Source organism: Archocentrus centrarchus, chromosome 14 (assembly GCF_007364275.1).
Source record: "Archocentrus centrarchus isolate MPI-CPG fArcCen1 chromosome 14, fArcCen1, whole genome shotgun sequence".
Lineage (NCBI taxonomy): Eukaryota > Metazoa > Chordata > Actinopteri > Cichliformes > Cichlidae > Archocentrus > Archocentrus centrarchus.
In genome coordinates, this window is record NC_044359.1 from 16,895,759 (window position 1) to 16,916,369 (window position 20,611).

The 20,611-nt window shown below is 39.0% G+C and overlaps 1 long non-coding RNA gene across 1 annotated transcript in view; it reads left to right on the forward strand.

Annotated features, from left to right (window-relative positions):
- Positions 1-19,135, forward strand: part of LOC115792427 (uncharacterized) — a 29,157-nt gene extending 10,022 nt beyond the window's left edge. Inside the window, exons 2-3 of the long non-coding RNA XR_004021029.1 lie at positions 10,906-10,992; positions 18,590-19,135. This is a non-coding gene — a long non-coding RNA (uncharacterized LOC115792427). The remainder of the gene's footprint in view (positions 1-10,905; positions 10,993-18,589) is intronic.
- The last annotated feature ends 1,476 nt before the right edge of the window (positions 19,136-20,611 follow it).

Genomic DNA, 20,611 nt, shown 5'->3' on the forward strand with positions numbered 1-20,611 from the left:
CCTCATAAATGTGTAGAGCACTCACACGTCTGTAAACTCTGTCACCTTTTTTTTTTTTTTATTTACCCATCTGTCAAAGTTTTATCACATCTAACACTTGGCAAGAGGTGATGTACACCTTTGAAACTTAGGTCCCTTACATGAACCTTGTATTCACACCTACAACCACCAAACAAAAAGGCCTTCTTGCTGTGAGATGGCAGAGGCCACCTGCTCACCACCGTGGCTGTACACAAACTTTTCATTTTTACCCAAAAATATGCACTAAGAATGTAAATTAAAACGAAGTCAGTGCAGAGTTGCAGAAATTTTGAGATGAGTTTTTCTGCACAGGTGCTATAGTCAGTGAGTAATATCCATATTGGAGGGAGCAGTTTTTAGCAGCTTTTTACTTTGAAAAGCTGTAGCTTATACACAGTGTAGTGCACTTGCTCTGCTTTTTCCATTCTGTTGTCATCATATTTGACCCACTTGCCTAGTTAAAGGTTAAACCGTTATGTTATAAAATGTAAAGCCTTGTCTGGTTTAGATTAAACATGCAGAGATGATACAGCTCATATTTTTTATATATATATTTGTTGTCATATACTGCAAGTTTACTGCGGTCTTCTTTTGTTTGAATGAAACCACAGGCAGCTCTGGTGTTTCCAGTAAATCAGCAGGCTAATATTTCACTCTCTCTAACACACAGTCACTCTCTCACTCTGTCTCTCCTTCTCCTTATCTCTATCAGACACACAGTCACAGACACCGGCATACCCGCAACATGTATAAATCAGTCTCAGTTAACGCTTTCCTTTTTTCTTCTGCTTTAGCGTTCGAGTCTTCACATGTGACCAGCTAGTACAGCTCAGTTTGATTCACAGCAGTTATCTCGGGGCGCCATCAGCCTCGACCAGTTGAGGTAAAGGGAAAATGAAGAGGGAAGAAAAGACTTACAGAAACAACAGAAAAAATAATCATAAATTATTTATAGGTGAATGTTCATTCATCAGTAGATTTATCTTTACAAAACAACAGGTCCCTTCATGGAGATGTATTGATCCGCTTTGAAGGTTTTCAATCTGTGTGTGCTGGAAGAAATTTCATAGAGACCTAAGTGTTTTTGAGATTATCATGGTGTGTTTCATTGTTTTTACAATAGAAACTTTTATGAGAAACTTTTAAAAAAAATTTATTAAATTATGTTAATTGTATAGTGACTTGGTTAACAAAATCCTACTTTCTATGTTCACTGACAATGGTGACAGAAAAGAAAGTATATCAAATGCAAAACTGTTAATAACAAATTCCAAATAGTTATCTAACCAAAATGCAACACCAAGGCTCTCCATACGTTTGCTGCATTTATTTTTTCTGATCACATTAAATTTAACGCAAGCGAACAAACAGATCTGACCAATCAGAGCGCTGCATTTAGCAACATTCAATTTAATTTTATTTTATTTATGTAGCGCCAAATCACAACAAACAGTCGCCTCAAGGCGCTTTGTATTGTGGATAAAGACCCTACAATAATACAGAGAAAACCCAACAGTCAAAACGACCCCCTATGAGCAGCACTTGGCAACAGTGGGAAGGAAAAACTCCCTTTTAACAGGAAGAAACCTCCAGCAGAACCAGGCTCAGGGAGGGGCAGTCATCTGCAGTGACCGGTTGGGCTGAGGAGAGAGAAAAAAGACATGCTGTGGAAGAGAGCCAGAGATTAATAACAATTAATGATTAAATGCAGAGTGGAGTATAACAAAGTACATAAGGTGATTGAAAAGAAACAGTGCATTATGGGAACCCCCCAGCAGACTAGGCCTATAGCAGCATAACTAAGGGGTGGTTCAAGGTCACTTGATCCAGCCCTAACTATAGGCTTGATCAAAAAGGAAAGTTTTAAGCCTAATCTTAAAAATAGAGAGGTGTCTGTCTCCCGAATCCAAGCTGGAAGCTGGTTCCACAGAAGAGGGGTCTGAAAGCTGAAGGCTCTGCCTCCCATTATACTCTTAAGTATCCTAGGAACCACAAGTAAGCCAGCAGTCTGAGAGCGAAGTGCTCTGTTTGGGTGATATGGTACTATGAGGTCTTTGGGATAAGATGGGGCTTGATTATTAAAGATTTTGTATTATTGTATGTGAGGAGAAGGATTTTAAATTCTATTCTAGATTTCTGGATCTATTCTGGAGCCAGTGAAGAGAAGCCAGTATGGGAGAAATCTGCTCTCTCTTTCTAGTCCCTGTTTCTAAGATTTGTGGGGCCAAGTACAAGATTTCAGTTTTATCTGAATTTAGAAGCAGGAAATTAGAGGTCATCCAGGCCTTAAGGTCTTTAAGACATTAAACCAGTTTAACTAATTGATGTGTGTCATCTGGCTTCATTGATAGGTAAAGACTCCCCATTTACATGAACAAACTGGAGTCTATTAGATAAATATGATTCAAACCACTGCAGCACAGTATCTTTAATACCTATGACATGCTCTAATCTCTGTAATATAATGTTATGGTCAACAGTATCAAAAGCTGCACTGAGGTCCAACAGGACAAGCACAGAGATGAGTCCACTGTCAGAGGCTCTAAGAAGATCATTTGTAACCTTCACTAATGCTGTTTCTGTACTGTGATGAATTCTGAAACCTGACTGAAACTCTTCAGATAAACTATTCCTCTGCAGATGATCAGTTAGCTGTTTTACAACTACCGTATTTTTCGGACTATACGTCGCTCCGGAGTATAGGTCGCACCAGCCAAAAAATGCATAATAAAGAAGAAAAAAACATATATAGGTCGCACTGGACTATAAGTCGCACTTTTTTGGGGGGGGGGGGGGGGGGGGGGGGGGGGGGGGGGGTTGATAGAATCCGAGACTCAGAGCACAAATTCCATCTTGAACGGCAATTTAAAATAATAATGGATTAAAGAACAGGACGAACACGGTTACACCTACGTTATGCTAACGTAGCACATTCAGCTACATGACGCACAACGAACACGTGTTCGGTATTGTAACGTTGTAAACACACTTCCAAAGTCGGCGATATTCACAACAAAGGTCGTCTTTATTAACAGAAAAACGGCTGCTGTAGGCCACAGCCACGCCCCCCACAACTACAACAGCGGAACAGCAACACACACACAGGCAAGCTCTCGGTCTTTTTCTCTCTCTCCATGCTGCCTTCACGAACCTCCCGAACAGTCCGAAATCCCACAACATCAACACGCTCTCTAACTAAGAGAATCGCTACAGTATGTTAACGTAACATTAAGTTATTCAGATAGCCATAGCATAAAGAACATACTAACAAGTTAACCAAACCATCAATCCATTGAATTCTTCATCCTCGGTGTCACTTCTAAACAATTCCGTACACTCCGTAGACGAAGCGCAGCTTCCTCTTCTGTGTCGCGTTAGTCAGACTCGTCGTCAGCTGCAGTTCCAATTATTCCAGCCTTTCTGAATCCCAACAGGATGGTTTGTCACTGAAGCCCATGTTTTCTTGATCCATCCAATGACTTCCAGGAAAGTTGGGTGGCGCATTCTCCCAGTTGCCGTTAAGCTGTGCTCTCCATCCACTGCGCCCACAGGTTACGCAAGACTGCCTTAAAGCTGCAGTTCACGGAGATGTCAAGTGGCTGGAGTATTTTGGTTCATGTGTTATAAATGTCACATATACGTCGCTCCGGAGTATAGGTCGCACCCCCAGCCAAACTATGAAAAAAAGTGCGACTTATACTCCGGAAAATACGGTACTCTTTCAAGAATCTTTGAGAGAAAAGGAAGGTTGGAGATTGGCCTATAATTAGCTAAGACAGCTGGGTCAAGTGATGGCTTTTTAAGTACCGGTTGAATTGCAGCCACCTTGAAGGCCTGTGGTACATAGCCAACTAATAAAAACAGATTTATCATATTTGAGATAGAAGCATCAATAATTGGAAAGACTTCTTTGAACAGTCTAGTAGGAATGGGATCTAATACACATGTTGCTGGTTTGGAGGAAGTAACTATTGAAGTTAACTCCAAAAGATCAACTGGAGCAAAAGAGTCTAAACAAATACCAGCAGTGCTGAAAGCAGCCGAACATGGAGATACAGTGGCTTGCAAAAGTATTCATAACCCTTGAACTTTTCCATATTTTGTCACATTACAACCACAAACATAAATATATTTTACTGGAATTTAATGTGAAAGACCAACACAAAGTGGTATACAATTGTGAAGTGGAACAAAAATGATTCAAAACATTTTTTACAAATAAAAAACTGAAAAGTGCGGTGTGCAAAAGTATTCAGCCCCCCTGAGTCAATACTTTGTGGAACCACCTTTTGCTGCAGTTACAGCTGCAAGTCTTTTAGGTTATGTCTCCACCAGCTTTGCACATCTAGTGACTGAAATTTTTGCCCATTCTTCTTTGCAAAAAAGCTCAAGTTTGTGAACAGCAGTTTTCAGATCTTGCCACAAATTCTCGATTGGGTTTAGGTCTGGACTTTGACTGGGCCGTTCTAACACATGAATATGTTTGGTTTTAAACCATTCCATTGTAGCTCTGGCTTTATGTTTAGGGTCGTTGTCCTGCTGAAAAGTGAACCTCCGCCCCAGTCTCAAGTCTTTTGCAGACTCCAACAGGTCTTCTTCCAAGATTGCCCTGTATTTGGCTCCATCCATCTTCCCATCAACTCTGACCAACTTCCCTGTCCCTGCTGAAAAGAAGCAGCCCCAGAGCATGATGCTGCCACTGCCATATTTGACAGTGGGGATGGTGTGTTCAGAGTGATGTGCAGTGTTCATTCTCCACCACACATAGCATTTTGCATTTTGGCCAAAAAGTTCAATTTTGGTCTCATGTGACCAAAGCACCTTGTTCCACATGTTTGCTGTGTCCCCAACATGGCTTCTGGCAAACTGCAAACAGGACTTTTTATGGTTTTCTTTTAACAATGGCTTTCTTCTTGCCACTCTTCCATAAAGACCTTATGTCTGTGTAGATTCTCAGTCATCCAGGTCATAGTAGTCTCTGGAGCTTGAAAAAGGCGACTGGACTTCTTTTTGTTTCTTGAAGACGTTTCACCTCTCATCCGAAAGGCTTCTTCAGTTCTCAACCAAATGGTGGAGAGACCCAGGTATTTAAACCCCTGTGGGCGTAGTCCCCTGGAGGTGGTTATGACCCTCTATTGATCATGTGCGTGAACACATGTGCCCAGGTGTGAAGGGGGCGTGGGTCATATTTAATCAGTGGTTTCAGTTGAAACCAATTTAGGACTCCGCTCCATTGTTTCCTGTGGCCTATTGAGGTCACTGGAACAAAGGTGTGAATGGGGGTTGAGACGTCTGGGAAGGGAGCTCAGGACAGCACTGTAAGCGGGGGAAAGTTGGTGACGTAATCCACCTCCTCTGTTCAATGATGGTTGTTCACAGTGGACATAGATGGCTTCTTTCACTCCTCTTTCAAACCATCTGTTTTCCCTGTCCAAAATGTGAACATTGGCATCCTCAAAAGAGTGCCCTTTTTCCTTCAGATGCAGATGTACTGCAGAATCTTGTCCTGTTGAGGTGGCTCTTCTATGTTGTGCCATTCGTTTGTGAAGAGGCTGTTTGGTTTCACCAATGTAGAGGTCCGAGCACTCTTCACTGCACTGAACAGCATACACTACATCGCTGATCTTGTGTTTGGCGGGTTTGTCCTTTGGATGAACCAGTTTTTGTCTTAGGGTGTGACTCAATAGGCCACAGGAAACAATGGAGCGGAGTCCTAAATTGGTTTCAACTGAAACCACTGATTAAATATGACCCACGCCCCCTTCACACCTGGGCACATGTGTTCACGCACATGATCAATAGAGGGTCATAACCACCTCCAGGGGACTACGCCCACAGGGGTTTAAATACCTGGGCCTCTCCACCATTTGGTTGAGAACTGAAGAAGCCTTTCGGATGAGAGGTGAAACGTCTTCAAGAAACAAAAAGAAGTCCAGTCGCCTTTTTCAAGCTCCAGAGACTTCCATAAAGACCACATTTCTGCAGTGCACGACTAGTAGTTGTCCTGTGGACAGATTCCCCCACCTGACCTGTGGATCTCTGCATTTTGTCCAGAGTCACCATGGGCCTCTTGGCTACATCTCTGATCAGTGCTCTCCTTGTTCGGCCTGTAAGTTTAAGTGGACGGCCTTGTCTTGGTAGGTTTACAGTTGTGCCATACTCTTTCCATTTCCGGATAATGGATTGAACAGTGCTCCGTGAGATGTTCAAAGTTTGGGAAATCTTTTTATAGCCTAAGCCTGCTTTAAACTTCTCCACAACCTTATTCCTGACCTGTCTGCTGTGTTCTTTGGACTTCATGATGCTGTTTACTCCCCAATATTCTCTTAACCAATCTCTGAGGCCGTCACGGAGCAGCTGTATTTGTACTGAGATTAAATTACACACAGGTGGACTCTTTTTTTGTCATTTGCAGTCATCAGGCAACTTCTGAATGCACTTGGTTGCACTCAGAGAAAAGGGGGCTGAACACTTTTGCACACCGCACTTTTCAGTTTTTTATTTGTAAAAAATGTTTTGAATCAGGTACAATTTTCGTTCCACTTCACAATACCACTTTGTGTTGGTCTTTCACATTAAATTCCAGTGAAATATATTTATGTTTGTGGTTGTAATGTGACAAAATATGGAAAAGTTCAAGGGGTGTGAATACTTTTGCAAGCCACTGGAAATCTTTGAGATGGTTTTGAATAATTTTTTCTCTAATGTCTAAAATTTTATTTGTAAAGAAATCCATGAAGTCACTACTAGTTAAAGTGAAAGGAATACTCAGCTCTACAGAGCTCTGACTCTTTGTCAGCCTGGCTACAGTGCTGAAAAGAAACCTGGGGTTGTTCTTATTTTCTTCAATTAATGATGAATAGTAAGATGTCCTAGCTTTACGGAGGGCTTTTTTATAGAGCAACAAACTCTTTTTCCAGGCTAAATGAGCATCTTCTAATTTAGTGAGACGCCATTGCCTCTCCAGCTTACAGGTTATCTGCTTTAAGCTGTGCGTTTGTGAATTATACCACGGAGTCAGGCACTTCTGATTTGAAGCTTTCCTTTTCAGAGGAGCCACAGTATCCAAAGTCGTACGCAGTGAGGATGTAAAACTACTAACGAGATAATCGACCTCACTGGGAGCAGAGTTTAGGTAGCTGCTCTGCACTGTGTTGGCACATGGCACTGAAGAGCATAACAATGAAGGAATTAGATCCTTAAATGTAGTTACAGCACTTTCAGAAAGACTTCTACTGTAATAAAACCTGTTCCCCACAGCTGTGTAATCCATTAAAGTAAATGTAAATGCTACTAAGAAATGATCAGACAGGAGGGGGCTTTCAGGGAATACTGTTAGGTCTTCAGTTTCTGTTCCATATGTCAGGACAAGATCCAGAGTATGATTAAAGTGGTGGTGAGCTCCTTTACATTTTGAGAGAAGCCAATTGAATCTAACAATAGATTAAATGCAGTGTTGAGGCTGTCATTCTCAGCATCTACATGGATGTTAAAATCACCCACTATAATTATTTTATCTGAACTGAGCACTAAATCAGATAAAAAGTCTGAGAAATCAGACAGAAACTCTGAGTAAGGACCAGGTGGACAATAGATAATAACAAATAAAACAGGTTTTTGAGTTTCCCGATTAGGGTGGACAAGAGTCAGGCTTTCAAAAGAATGAAAACTTTGTCTGGGTCTTTGATTAATTAATAAGCTGGAATTGAAGATTGCAGCTAATCCTCCTCCTCGACCTGTGCTTCGAGCATTCTGACAGTTACTGTGACTCAGGGGTGTTGATTCATTTAAACGAACATATTCATCCTGCTGGAACCAGGTTTCTGTTTCTGTTGACCAATCATAAATCCCACCCACTCTACAACACAGTGATGGGACACAGGAGCACATTCAGTGCAAGACTCATCCCACCAAAATGCACCACAGAGCGCCACAGGAGGTCATTTCTACCTGTGGCCATCAGACTCTATAACTCCTCCCTTAATAGGTGACATTGTGGTTCATCAGTGTCATTCACTTATCAGTATTCAATTGTACATAAAATTGTTTAAATTTCCATATACATTGTACATACACTATATACATTGTACATTGTACATACACGTATACATTGTACAAAAAAGGACTGTGCATATATATATAATGACACCTATTTAAAAATTTTTGCACTCACAATTCTCATATGTTTATAGATTTAGATGTGTATATAGTCAAAATATCTCTTTAGTCTTTATACTTTTATGCCTTTAGTGTATGTTATTGTGTTTTAGGTTTACTCGTTTAAATGAAACGGTTGCAGCTGTAACAGTAGTAATTTCCCTTTGGGATCAATAAAGTATTCTGACTGACTGACTGACTGATTTACTAATAGGGACTTGGAAGAGAGAGACCTAATGTTTAATAATCCACAATTAATTGTTTTATTCTTTGGTGCAGTTGAGGAAGCTGTATTATTTATTGTTTTTGAATTTTTATGGTTTAATAGTTTTTTGCTGATTTTAGCTTTGTTTTTTTGGTGGTCTGGGAGCAGACACCGTCTCTATGGGGATGGGGTTGGGGGATGGCAGGAAGAGAGAAGCTGCAGAGCGGTGTGTAAGACTGCAACTCTACTTCCTGGTCTCAACCTTGAGTAGAGTTGAGACCAGCTTATTGTGCAAAATGTTCACCGATACACTGAATATACAGTGAATTGGGAACTGTAAAATCAGTTTTACCTCAGACACCCAACTACGCGCTGCTCCAGGTCAGCCGGCTCTCTGAAATTACTCTCTGCCTCCTCAGACGTGATCCCAACTGTGCCAACAAGAGCTCAAACTGCCCCCTAACATCCTGAAATATGCATGAAAGTGGCTGTGATGCAGCTTCATCACAGGATCAAACCATGAAATTCTTCCTGCTGCGTTCCTGTGAGTTGGGTGAATCCGGAATTTCTGTTTCTTCCATCTCTTGTTTAGAAATATCAGGACCTCATTACGTCATTGCTTGATGTAATAATAATTAAATAGGTAGTGAGTACATAAGCAATTAGTCTCAGCTCAAGTCCATTGTTAACCAAATAATCTCAAATGGGGACTGCATTTCCACAACAACACACACACTCAGAAGAGCAAAGCAGAAGTCATAATAATAATAACTGAAGCAGATACAGTGTGTTGGATGATGAGTTGTGGGCCCAGTTTTGTTGGATCTGTGTCCAAAAGTGTCAGAAAATACCTCAGAGTTGGGATTTCTGCAATCAGATGTCAGAACATTAAATCATCTTAAAAGTAATTTTAACCCAGCGTATCATGAGAACAAAATCTAGTAACCCAAGTTTTAGTAGCGGATGTTAAAATATGTATGCATCACTAAGATAAGCCCTCAAATTGGCTGCTCATTCTACTTCCTGCCATTGTTTTCAGCTCTCTCCAAATGAAAATGACAACTTTGGCCAAACAAGTTCTGGGATACAGAAGTTATGCCTACATAGTTCCTCTAGTAATATTAGTTAAGGTTAATGTGTGTAATAAAAATATTCTACAATCAACGTAGAGCTGAAATCCAGCACTGGACTGAAAAACTGACCTTGAATTATTTTATTTTTGTTCTACATCCTGTTTCACTTGTTTTATACAAAAATTAGGTGGGGCAAATGTTTCCAGTTGACAGTGCCAAGTATGAGTGATGATGGTTTTGGAATGTGTGTGATTTATCAGTGTAGTGTAACAAGACAGCAGAGCCTTCAAGTTTGAGTCACTATGAAACTAATGCATAACTGCTTAAAAAACTGGTTTCTTTTGGTGGGTTTGGAGTCTGAGTGACAGTTGAAACACTAATTGAAAAGACAACGAAGAACGATGAATATTTCTTTTGTTTTGCGTCTTTTTATTACACGAACAAAGCCAGCTGTGTAAAAAATACATTCTCATTTAATTTATCAACAACATACATTTCTACATACACAAACTAATAAGAGCAGAAAGAAACACTTCGTGATTGTTGAGTAATTACAATATGGTCTTTCATTTCCCCTTTTGCACTCTGGCACAACCAAACCCTTTAGTTTATAGTAGTTTCTCTACAATAGAATAAAAATAAAACTATTTCCAAGGATACACTTTATTACTTCTCACAAATACCACGTCAGTCATTTCAGCTTTTGTGACAGATCTGCCATCATCCAGGCATGTTTTCTCTTTGCACTGGTATGTTATGCATGTGCCCAGACGCAGACATTAGAGCTTAACGCTGACATTAAGTCATGACATTACCAAACCTGAAAATCCACCCCTGTGGGTTGTTGTGTGTTACAGATGTTTTTCTTCTCTCCTTTTGTCTTCACAGTTCAGGTAGTAAATATTTAATTAATTCAGGAACAGTATGTACTCTGGCACACCCTTGTTTGATTAAACCTTCTGCTGTTATTTTTGATATCTGGTTAATAAGGGTAAATTTTATAAACACTGGCAGCTCAGTGATTAACACTGTCACATCACAGCAAGAGGGCCCTGGTTTCACACCTGGGGCTTGTGTGTGCACTTTGTATGTTATCCCCAAGCTGGAATTCTTGCAAGAGATATTGTTACTCTCGAGAGTTTCACTTCCTCGGTAAATGAATGAACTTGTAACTCATCTTACTCTGGTGCTGCAGAATACTAAGAGTGTAAGCTGGTGTGAAAAGCAAGTGATCAATTTCTTTAGGAGGCTAATCACTATCAAGTCTGCATTGTGTTTCTTGAGACATACTTAGATACTTGTTTTAACCCTAAATCAATGTCAGTTTCACTATAATTCAAATGCTGGCCTTCAGCTATCTAGAACAATCTTTGTTTTTCTGTACTACCATGCAAACCATGCTAGACAGGTTACAACAGTTACTCATAAGACCAAATGTTATGTTTTCAGGTGTGAATCGGCTCTGCTGAGAGGTGGCTCAAATAACAGCCGAGCAGTGACCACAGATGCTAATGTTGGGCTTCCTCAACGGCTAAGGTAACCTAATTCTCACAGTGAAAAGAAGCTCTAATGTGGTCTGATTATTATGTGACAAAACGTGACAGTTTTTTATGTAACAATTTGGTCCACACTATGGGTCATGCTTTTTTTAATTTGGTACCCTGAGGCAACTCTGCACATTTTTAGTGTACGGTGTGTGTTGTTTAATAAGAAGGATGTTCAAAACATTCACACTTTAGAGCTGCTCAGACCATCTCTGTGATTCAAATAAGTATGTCTTTCATTTGAATATGTTTGATGATTTGGAAGATTAGGTAACAGAATTGTGACGTTCAATTAAGTAAAATGTTCACCAAGCTCATCATCACATGCCTGAATAGTTCTAACAGAACTATTTATATTTTGAGCCAAAGTGTAAAGAAGAAGCTATGAGCACATTCAACCTACACACTGAGGGAAAACGTTTGACTAACAGATGAGTGATGCCATTTCCTGTGAGAGAGTAACAAATAGAGGGCAGACTCCCATTTGAGAAACACTAGTGGGAGCGTGACCGGAGCATGTAAAATTTTTTAAAATCTACAAAGAGTGCAGCAGTTTACCTACTGTTGATTTGCATTTCATCTTCTCATTATAAACAGTTCATGTTTATAATGCAATAACTAAAGTGGAATACATGCAGATACTATTACACTCACCCACCAGCCAGCACTGCACCCACACAACTCCTGCATGCAGTCAGTGTTGCACTCTTTGGCTGTTGTGTCACATCCATAATCAAAGCAACTGTAGATACAGTCACAAAGCTGTTAAGTGCATATCTGTAGCTACACATAATCACAGCTACAGAGACCACAGACAAAGCTGATGAACATGCTTCTCTTTGCAACAGTGCAAAGAGACTTTATCAGGCCAAGCAAGCTTCCCTTAGGCAGTATTATTAGAAAGCATTGCATCAATTTTCATTGTTATGCAGGTGATACTCAGCTTTATCTATTGATGAAACCAGATGGCACACCTCAATTAGTTAAATTGCATGAATGTCTTAAAGACATAAAGGCCTGGATGACCTCTAATTTTCTGCTTCTAAATTCAGATAAAATTGAAATTCTTGTACTCGGCCCGACAAATCTTAGAAACATGGTGTCAAACCAGATACTTACTCTGGATGGCATTACCTTAGTCTCCAGTAACACTGTGAGAAATTCTGGAGTCATTTTTGACCAGGATATGTCCTTCAATGCACATATTAAACAAATATGTAGCACTGCTTTTTTGCATTTGCGCAATATTTCTAAAATTAGAAACATCCTTTCTCAGACTGGTGCTGAAAAGCTAATTCATTCATTTATTACTTGACTGTTGGGTTTTCTCTGTATTATTGTAGGGTCTTTACCCACAAAACAGAGCGCCTTGGGGTGACTGGTTGTTGTGATTTGGCGCTATATAAATAAAATTTAATTTAATTTAATTGAAGCAGCCACAACACTTGGTGCAGTGATACATCCAGCAACACTGGTATATTGTAAGAGCACATCTCAGTCTTTCTCTGTTAATTAGAATGAATGTAAAATGTCTTGTAGCTTTAGAGACTATAGAGATTATCTATAGAGCCCAAAACTATTTTTTGTTCACTATAATCATGCTTATTAAGTTGGGCATATACATTTTAACATTGCCTTGAATTTTAGCCAATTCTATGTTGGTTTCATTTACCTGCTGCAGAGTTTGCAGCTTGATTGTTACAAACAGTGGGGGAAAATACTAATATGTGCCTTTAAGTAGTAAATCTGTCATGGATAAATTGAGTTCACCCGCTTAAGGAAGAGTGCTAAGAAAATGTTAATAAATTGCAGAGTTTTTGCTTATATTTGACTACATTTTTTAACCTCAACAAATCTAACCCCATTGTGCAAATATGTAACCAAAACATTATAAATATGAGTCTATCTAATACAATATTTCCAATATACTTGTCAAACCATCAAATATTGTGTTAAGTCTCTCAAGCAGTATAACTAATTTCCTGTGCTCATATGTCTTGGGCTATAATTGGATAATGGTTCATTTGAGAAATACTGCAGATATTTCTAAGCCTTGGTGAGTGATTGGTCCAACTCTTTTCTTCACAGAAGCTAGATTCTAGCATTGCATTTGGAAATATTTTTCAGATCCTGAGCCCAAACAAAATACATTAAATGAAATATAAAAGCCTAGATAAAGTAGTCAAACATACTTAATACTGAGGCAAACACATTTTGATATTTGCAAAGAAAGACATTAAGTAAATGGATTTGTTCTTATACTGTATAGCGCTCTTCTACTCTACTTTGAGCACTCAGAGCAATTTATACAACACGCCTCATTCATACAAGCACATCTTTTTACTGCTAAGTGTTTTCTATCTAACATTCAGACACTTAATGTCTGACATTCCCACTCTGCAGCCATCAGAGTGGGAATGTGTCTAACATTCAGACACATTCCCACTCTGATGGCTGCATCGGAGAGCAACTTGGAGTTCACTATCTTGCCCAAGGCAAGATACTTTGGCTTACAGACTAGACCAGCCAGGGATTGAACCACCAGCCTTCCAATTAGTAGATGACCTGCTCTACCTCCTGAGCTACAGCCACCCCTGTCATACAGATATGCATATAAGTCATACATATATTTATCTGTATTAAGTTCAGATACATATATGTGTGATGAATTTGGAAACTCAGCTGACTGAAACTCTGCAGTTTTACAACTCCTCTTTCAGGTATTTTTGCAATAAAAGGAAAGTTGAAGATTGCCCTATAATGAACTAAGACAGCTGGGTCAAGTGATGGCTTTTAAAATAATTTAATCTTGTTTACAGCACTTTCAGAAAACTGTAACAGCAGTGGGAAAGTTATTCCCCACTCCTGTGTAAAGGCTTTCAGAGTAATTAAAACTCTGTCTGGGTCTTTGGTTGATTAATAAGCTGGAGTGGAAGATTCCTATTAGTCCTCCTCCTCAACCTGCACTTCAAGGATTCTGACAGTTAGTGTTGGGGGTATTGATACTTTTGAACTGTGAGCAGATTTCTGTTAAGCAGAATAAATCAATATGATGATCAATTTTTAAATCATTTACTGTCAAGAGAGAGACCTAATGTTTAATAATCCGCATTTACCTGTTTGGTGCAGTTGAGGATGCTATATTGTGCTTTCTTGGTGAATTTTTAAGCTTAAATTGTCTTTTCCTGAGCGTGTACAAAGTACACCAGCAGGTTATAGAGCAACCTTTAGCTGCAATCACTTGAAGTAATTGTTTTCTGTGTGATTTTATCAGTGTTTCACATCACTGTGGAGAAATTTTGGCTCACTCTTCTTTTTATCATTGCTTCGGTTCATTGAGCGTTTTAGGCATTTGTTTGCGCAAAGTTCCCTTAAGCTCCCGCCACAGCATTTCAAGTCGGTTGGGGTCTGGATTTTAATTGGGCCATTGCACATCTTGATTCTTTTCAGCTATTTCAGTTGTAGATTTAATTGTGTTCTTGGGCCCATTGCACTGTTTCATGACCCAGTTTTCGGCCAAACTTTACCTGTTGGCCTAATATCTGACTCTGGAATACTTTGGTACGCAGAGGAGTGCCCAAGTTTAGATGCTGCAAAACACCCGTCCATGACCATGCTAGACAGTTGATATGAGGTGCTTCTGCTGATAAGCCCTGTTTGGTATGTACCATGCAACTTGGCACTGTGAATTATCACCAGACATCTCCATTTTGCTCTTGTCTATCCAAAAGACTGTTCCAGAAGTTTTTGTGTTTGTTCAGAAAGAAGCAACTTTGCAATCTTAATCTGTGCTGCTATGTTGTTTTTAGAAAGAAGAGTCTTTTGCCTGGTACCCTCCCAAACAAGCAACACTTGTTTAGCCTTTTTCTAATTGTATAGTCATCAACTTGAACATAGATTTCTTTCCTCCTTGGCATTGTCTTGACACACACCTGAATTCTCCTGGCTCCAAATGCCACAACTTTAATTAATTAATCAAGTGTATTTGATTGGCAGCACCTGGCTGCAACTTATCCTCTTGAGTCCTTCAAAAGAAGAAAGGATGTGCTTAGTTTATGTCCTAACTTTTGTCAAATAAATAATGACACGGTGTAATATGTCATGTTTTATAGTTCACCTGAGGTTTCATTTATATAATGTTAAAACCTGCTAAGGACCAGATTATTTGTATTGACAACTACTATAGTGTTAATAACTGTTCATTTTTGAGTAAGGTCAGCCATTGTCACAAGACTGAAAACTTAGGGAAATGCCAAGCCAGCTTGATTTTACCCTACTGGTTAATGTGGTATGCATGTGTCTGCGAGAACTAAGAGGAAGTAACCTAACAGACATAACTGTGCTGTTTCACAATTTAAAAAAAGAAAAGAAAAAAAAAATCATTGTGCTAGGGCAAACATGCTCAGCAACTCGGGTTGATCTTCACTTTGTAGTGATTCAGGATGAAGCATCATTAAAATTAGCTCAAAGCAACTTTGTACTTGTTAAGTGGAAAGCACCAGAGATTCACCAAGTACATTACAACACACAGAGCTCCCCTCCCTCCTCAGCCCTCTCTTGTGGTTTTTGCATGTTAGAGCTTTTCATGGCCATCTCATCTGTGTCAGGAGGAAGAGCTTTGCATTGTTTGCATCCCTGCCTCAGTGCTACGCCCTTTCTCAACCTTAAAGTTTAGCTCCTAAATTTCGAGCAGCACCTTTAATGTTTATTTTTCTAAGTTATTTTTCTTCACATCCTATTAGAACCCATTGTCTCTTGACCAAAAATGTTCCAACCCAGCAGGCCCTGTCTCAGTTTTGCTATGTTGTCTAATACCAAAGATGATTTTATTGATTATCTTATTTTGCACCTGATATACTTTTTCTATACTTTCCAATAATTTTCTTGGAGGAGGGGGAGATGGCCCTGACATGTGAGCACCATGCCAAAGCTTTATTTGTGTCTTGTAGCTGTTTACTGAGTCATTGCCTATATGTTCAGAGCCAATACAAGAGAAATACAAGTACAGTGGGGAAAATAATGATTTGATCCCCTCCTGAATTTTTTAAGTTTGCTCACTTTCAAGGAAATGAACAGTCTCTAATTTCATAGTTCTTTGTAAGTGAGCAAACTTAGAAATTCAGCAAGGGATCAAATAATTATTTCCCTCACTCTACATGTGTCTTTGTACTTGATAATACAGGCAGCCAAGTCACTTTTTACAGTGAGCCAGCTTGCTTTTTAAAGTAGTGCACACAGACTTTGTGGACTCACTCCGACATAAGTTAAATTAATGTCTGAGTTGATATACTGAATGTAATTAAATTTGTTCAGCTACAGACATAAACAAATGTCTTGTGTTCATTTTCTGTACATCTTATAGGTCAGGTTTTACACTCACATTTTAAATACTTTGTAATAAAGCAGTACTATTATAGATAAGGCTGGAGTTCCTCCTGAGCCCTCAATAGGAACCTAAGAGCCTTTATCAGGAGCTCAGTGGGGATGTGGAAAACAACATTAGATTGCACTAGAAGAAAGCAACACTGAGGACAGCTACAAGTACCTTCAAATCCCACAGGCAAATGGCAACCATGAAGAGGGTGCTAGGAAAGCTGCAAGGGAAGCAGGTTTCTTGTTTTGATGTCAGTGGCTTCTATCTCTGCTTTTGACCAGCTTATTATCCTAGCAGGGTATGTGATGACCAGCAGGGCATAGGTGTTGATTGCCCGGATCTTGTTCTTCCCATTCAGCTGACTCTTCAGGACTTTCCTTACTCTCTTCAGGTACTTAGCGCTACACTATCCAGCTATATTATATTGCCAAAAGTATTCACTCACCCATCCAAATAATTGAATTCAGGTGTTCCAGTCACTTCCAGTACCAGGTGTATAAAGCCAAGCATCTAGGCAGACCACTTCTACAAGCATTTGTGAAAGAATGGGTCACTCTCAGGAGCTCAGTGAATTCCAGCATGGTATCATGATACCATGCCACCTGTGAAACAAGTCCAGTCAGTATTAAGCAGTCAAATGTTAGTTGTATATAACAAAGTGGAATTGATTGGGAATGACAGCAACTTGGCCAAACAGCGGCAGGCCATGTAAAATCAGCAGATTTTGAGGCGCATAGTGTGCAGAGGTCGCCAACTTTCTGCAGAGTCTATCACTACAAACCTCCAAACTTCAGGTGACCTTCAGATTAGCTCAAGAACAGTGTGTAGAGAGCTTCATGGAATGGGTTTCTAGGAAGGTGCCTGCAGAGGTGTATACACACACACACACACGCACACACACACACACACACACACACATATATATATAACCTTTTTAATCTGAATTGTGTTCTAAATGTTTTTATGATTGGCTTGAAAGATATATAGCAACTGTAGGTTGAAGAAATTTTCTGCATGAGCTTTAGAGAATGATTGTTGAATGAGTACAGCATCATCTCATTGCTTTTACAATAAATTAACAAAATGGTAATAAATAAACAAATGTTTATTACCTTCACAATTGCAAATAATCATCAAATGGCAATAATTAAGGGGAAATTAATCCATACTAAATTTGTTTCTACACAGTAATAAGATGTAATTTTATTCCTGAAGTTTTTTGACTGTAAAAGGAATCAAGAATTGCCAAGTCATTAGTTTCTTCCTCAAACGTGTCAGTACTTAAGCATTATAAAATGATTCTCTAAGTTATATGAACATTTTGTGGGTGGGAAACCTGAAAAAAGGGTACAAATCTTGGAGTTATGGAACCTGTGACCATGTCATTTGTTTGTTAAATGCTAACTTATTGCAACGGCCATTTAAACTACCAGTTTATATTATTTGGACTGAGGGCCACAGTAGACACTCTTCTCTATTGTAGGGGCCCCTGCTGAGGGGAGGTAATAGTGTAAGGAGTCCCAGCAAGAAGTCTGATTTGACAATGCATTACTTACACTGTACTTGCTGTGTCTTTAGTGCTTTTCTTTCTTTTCTTTGAAGTGTGGTTGCTTCGTCTTTGACCTCTGTTTGTTTTGACATTACATTACAGTTTATGTTGATATCAAGCTGCTACCATTATTTCCTTTTTATAGTTGCTGCTGGCATAGATCCCCTTTTATTTGGAGACACTGATAACAGTTGCAGTCGCATACACGCGATTTAACATGAATATTGTCAGTATGACATAACAGGCAAAATGGAAAATATTCTTTTTTTACATATGAAGTTAAAATAGAGAAAACGTATGTTGGTGATGTTTGCCACAATTTATTAAGTTTTCCATAAGATAAGGTAGAAATGTGCTTAATCATTACTCTTTGTTCTCTCTCTCTCTTGCTCTTGTTTTTTTTGTTTTTTGTTTTTTTGTTTTTTAAGGGTAATCTTCAATGCATCAAAAACAATCTGGGAATGGTTCACCTCTACTGTACATCTAAGATCAGACAAAAGAAGGACAAAGTGATGGCTGTCTGCCTACAAAAGAACTAGACAGCAACAGACTGGGAATTACACAAACATGTGTCCTGCAAAAATATATGTTTCTTTCGACAGCGAAATGAAGCCTATAGTCTGTATTTAAAGTTTCACATCCTTTTTCTTTTGGTTTATTTCACAGTTGTTCCAGTCTCGAGTATGCCAACCACAGAAGCTCACGCATTTTCTTGGATATTTTCATGGAGTAGATGTTTACTATTTAAAAAACTACAGACGTGTTCACCGCTGCTGACCACATATTTTCATGGGACTTCGCACTCATAAGAAAATCATAAAGCAGCTGTCATAACAAACTTTTAACAAACATCAAGTAAAGGGACCGGTTCTTCTGTAGCACTTTTCTGCTCGGGCGCAACATGCCTCATTCACAGCAGCACATTTTCCCTACACCTAAATGCTTTCTATCACATTTATACACATACACACCGCCCTCCAAGGAACACATCTTGGGTTCAGCAACTTGCCGAGGGATACTCTGGCACGCAGGAATTGAAACACCAACCTTCTGATTAGTAGATGGCCCGCTCTCCCTCCTGAGATGCAGTCAACCTGGCCTCTGTTTGATATGTGTATTATGTAGTTAGTTTGTTACGTGACAACATCACACTGCCACGTAAAGCCAGTTTTTTAAGCAAAAAAAGTATGTTATGTAAAGTATGTAAAAAAATTTTAAAAAAGCATTTGAAAGAACTCATGAACATGTTTTGATGAAGCAAATCATGTCCTGCTACCATCCTTTGAACAACAACAACAGTTATAGTTGTTTGTTTGGCATGATGAGCACATTTACTGTAAAAGCAGGTAAGTGCAGATATTAATGTTCAGTATATACATTTTTTTAAATACATATATGCTACCAAATGTAATGTTATGTAAAAAAAAAATGTAATGTCCATGAAATGTAATAAAGTGGCAAAAAAACAGCATACCAAAGTCTTGTGTTCTTACAGTAACAAGGATTTAGTTTGTATATTGTGACGTGTAAGTGAGAGTGTTTATGGATATAAATCTGCCTCTAAAAAATTAGCCACAGTTTTTTTGAAGGTGAATAATTGTGTAGGTTTTCTTTGAGTTGTTTGGCAACAGCCTCAAAGGCATGATCCTCCCACTCAAGTAGGAAAAGCAACATTTTGAATTGCCTCTATATCCAGATGCATCAGGAAACGAGGGTAATAACTTTCAAAAATCTTCTCCCTTTCTTTGCATAACTTCTATTAAATCAGGAAACTACATTTAAAACGAGAACTCAGAGAAAATCATTAATCATCTATAGAAAAGTCAAAAAGTACAAGTCCGAACGGATTCAGTGCAAGTTTGAAAATCATTTTTAATTCAAATAATAACACTTCAAAACTGATCCCTTAGTTTTACCTTCAACCAGATGAGCTTTCTCCTTGAAAAGGCCTCGCTTGCCTCAAATGAAGTCACATGATTAACTGTAAAACAAGTCTATACAGGTCCCAAACCAAAAATAAGGTCATTGCATTTTCATCTTGAAAGATCTTTGACAAGCCTGCTTATACAACCTGGATAAACCTGAAAATGTACATGAGATAAATGTAAAGAATCCTGTCTCTGTTTTCTGCCACAGCAAACGTTGCTTATGGCCACACCAGTTTAGAGCATGTTGAGCATGCATGTCAGCATGTTGTGCAATGACAGTATTTCCTCGAAGATTTTTAGGGGATTGTTGGGGGAACCCGAGATGAGGAAGAAAAAATAATACTATTGCAGCTTCTGACAGTAGCACATACCACGGTTGGTAAATAACAAGCTTTTTCTGCTCTCGAGACTTTTCAAGGGTTTAAAATCAATTAAATATGTAATCAGCAGCATATTGTGATCATTCGGTAAAGATATTTTTATTGTCATTGCACAATACAATGAGATTTTGTTGGTGCCATCCTCCAGGTGCTGAAATAATAAATACAAGATAGAAATAAGAAATATAAATAAAATAAAATAAATAAGGATCTGGTATTAACAGTGAGCAGAGGGAGTATGATGCAATATTTACAGTGAATGGCAGTATAAACTGCAATAAACAGTTTATTTACAACTAAGGGCAGCGTGCCAAAGTGGTGCAGTGGATGTGCAAGGGGATTGTCTGTTGGGTTTAACAGCTCTGTGTTTGGACCAGTGT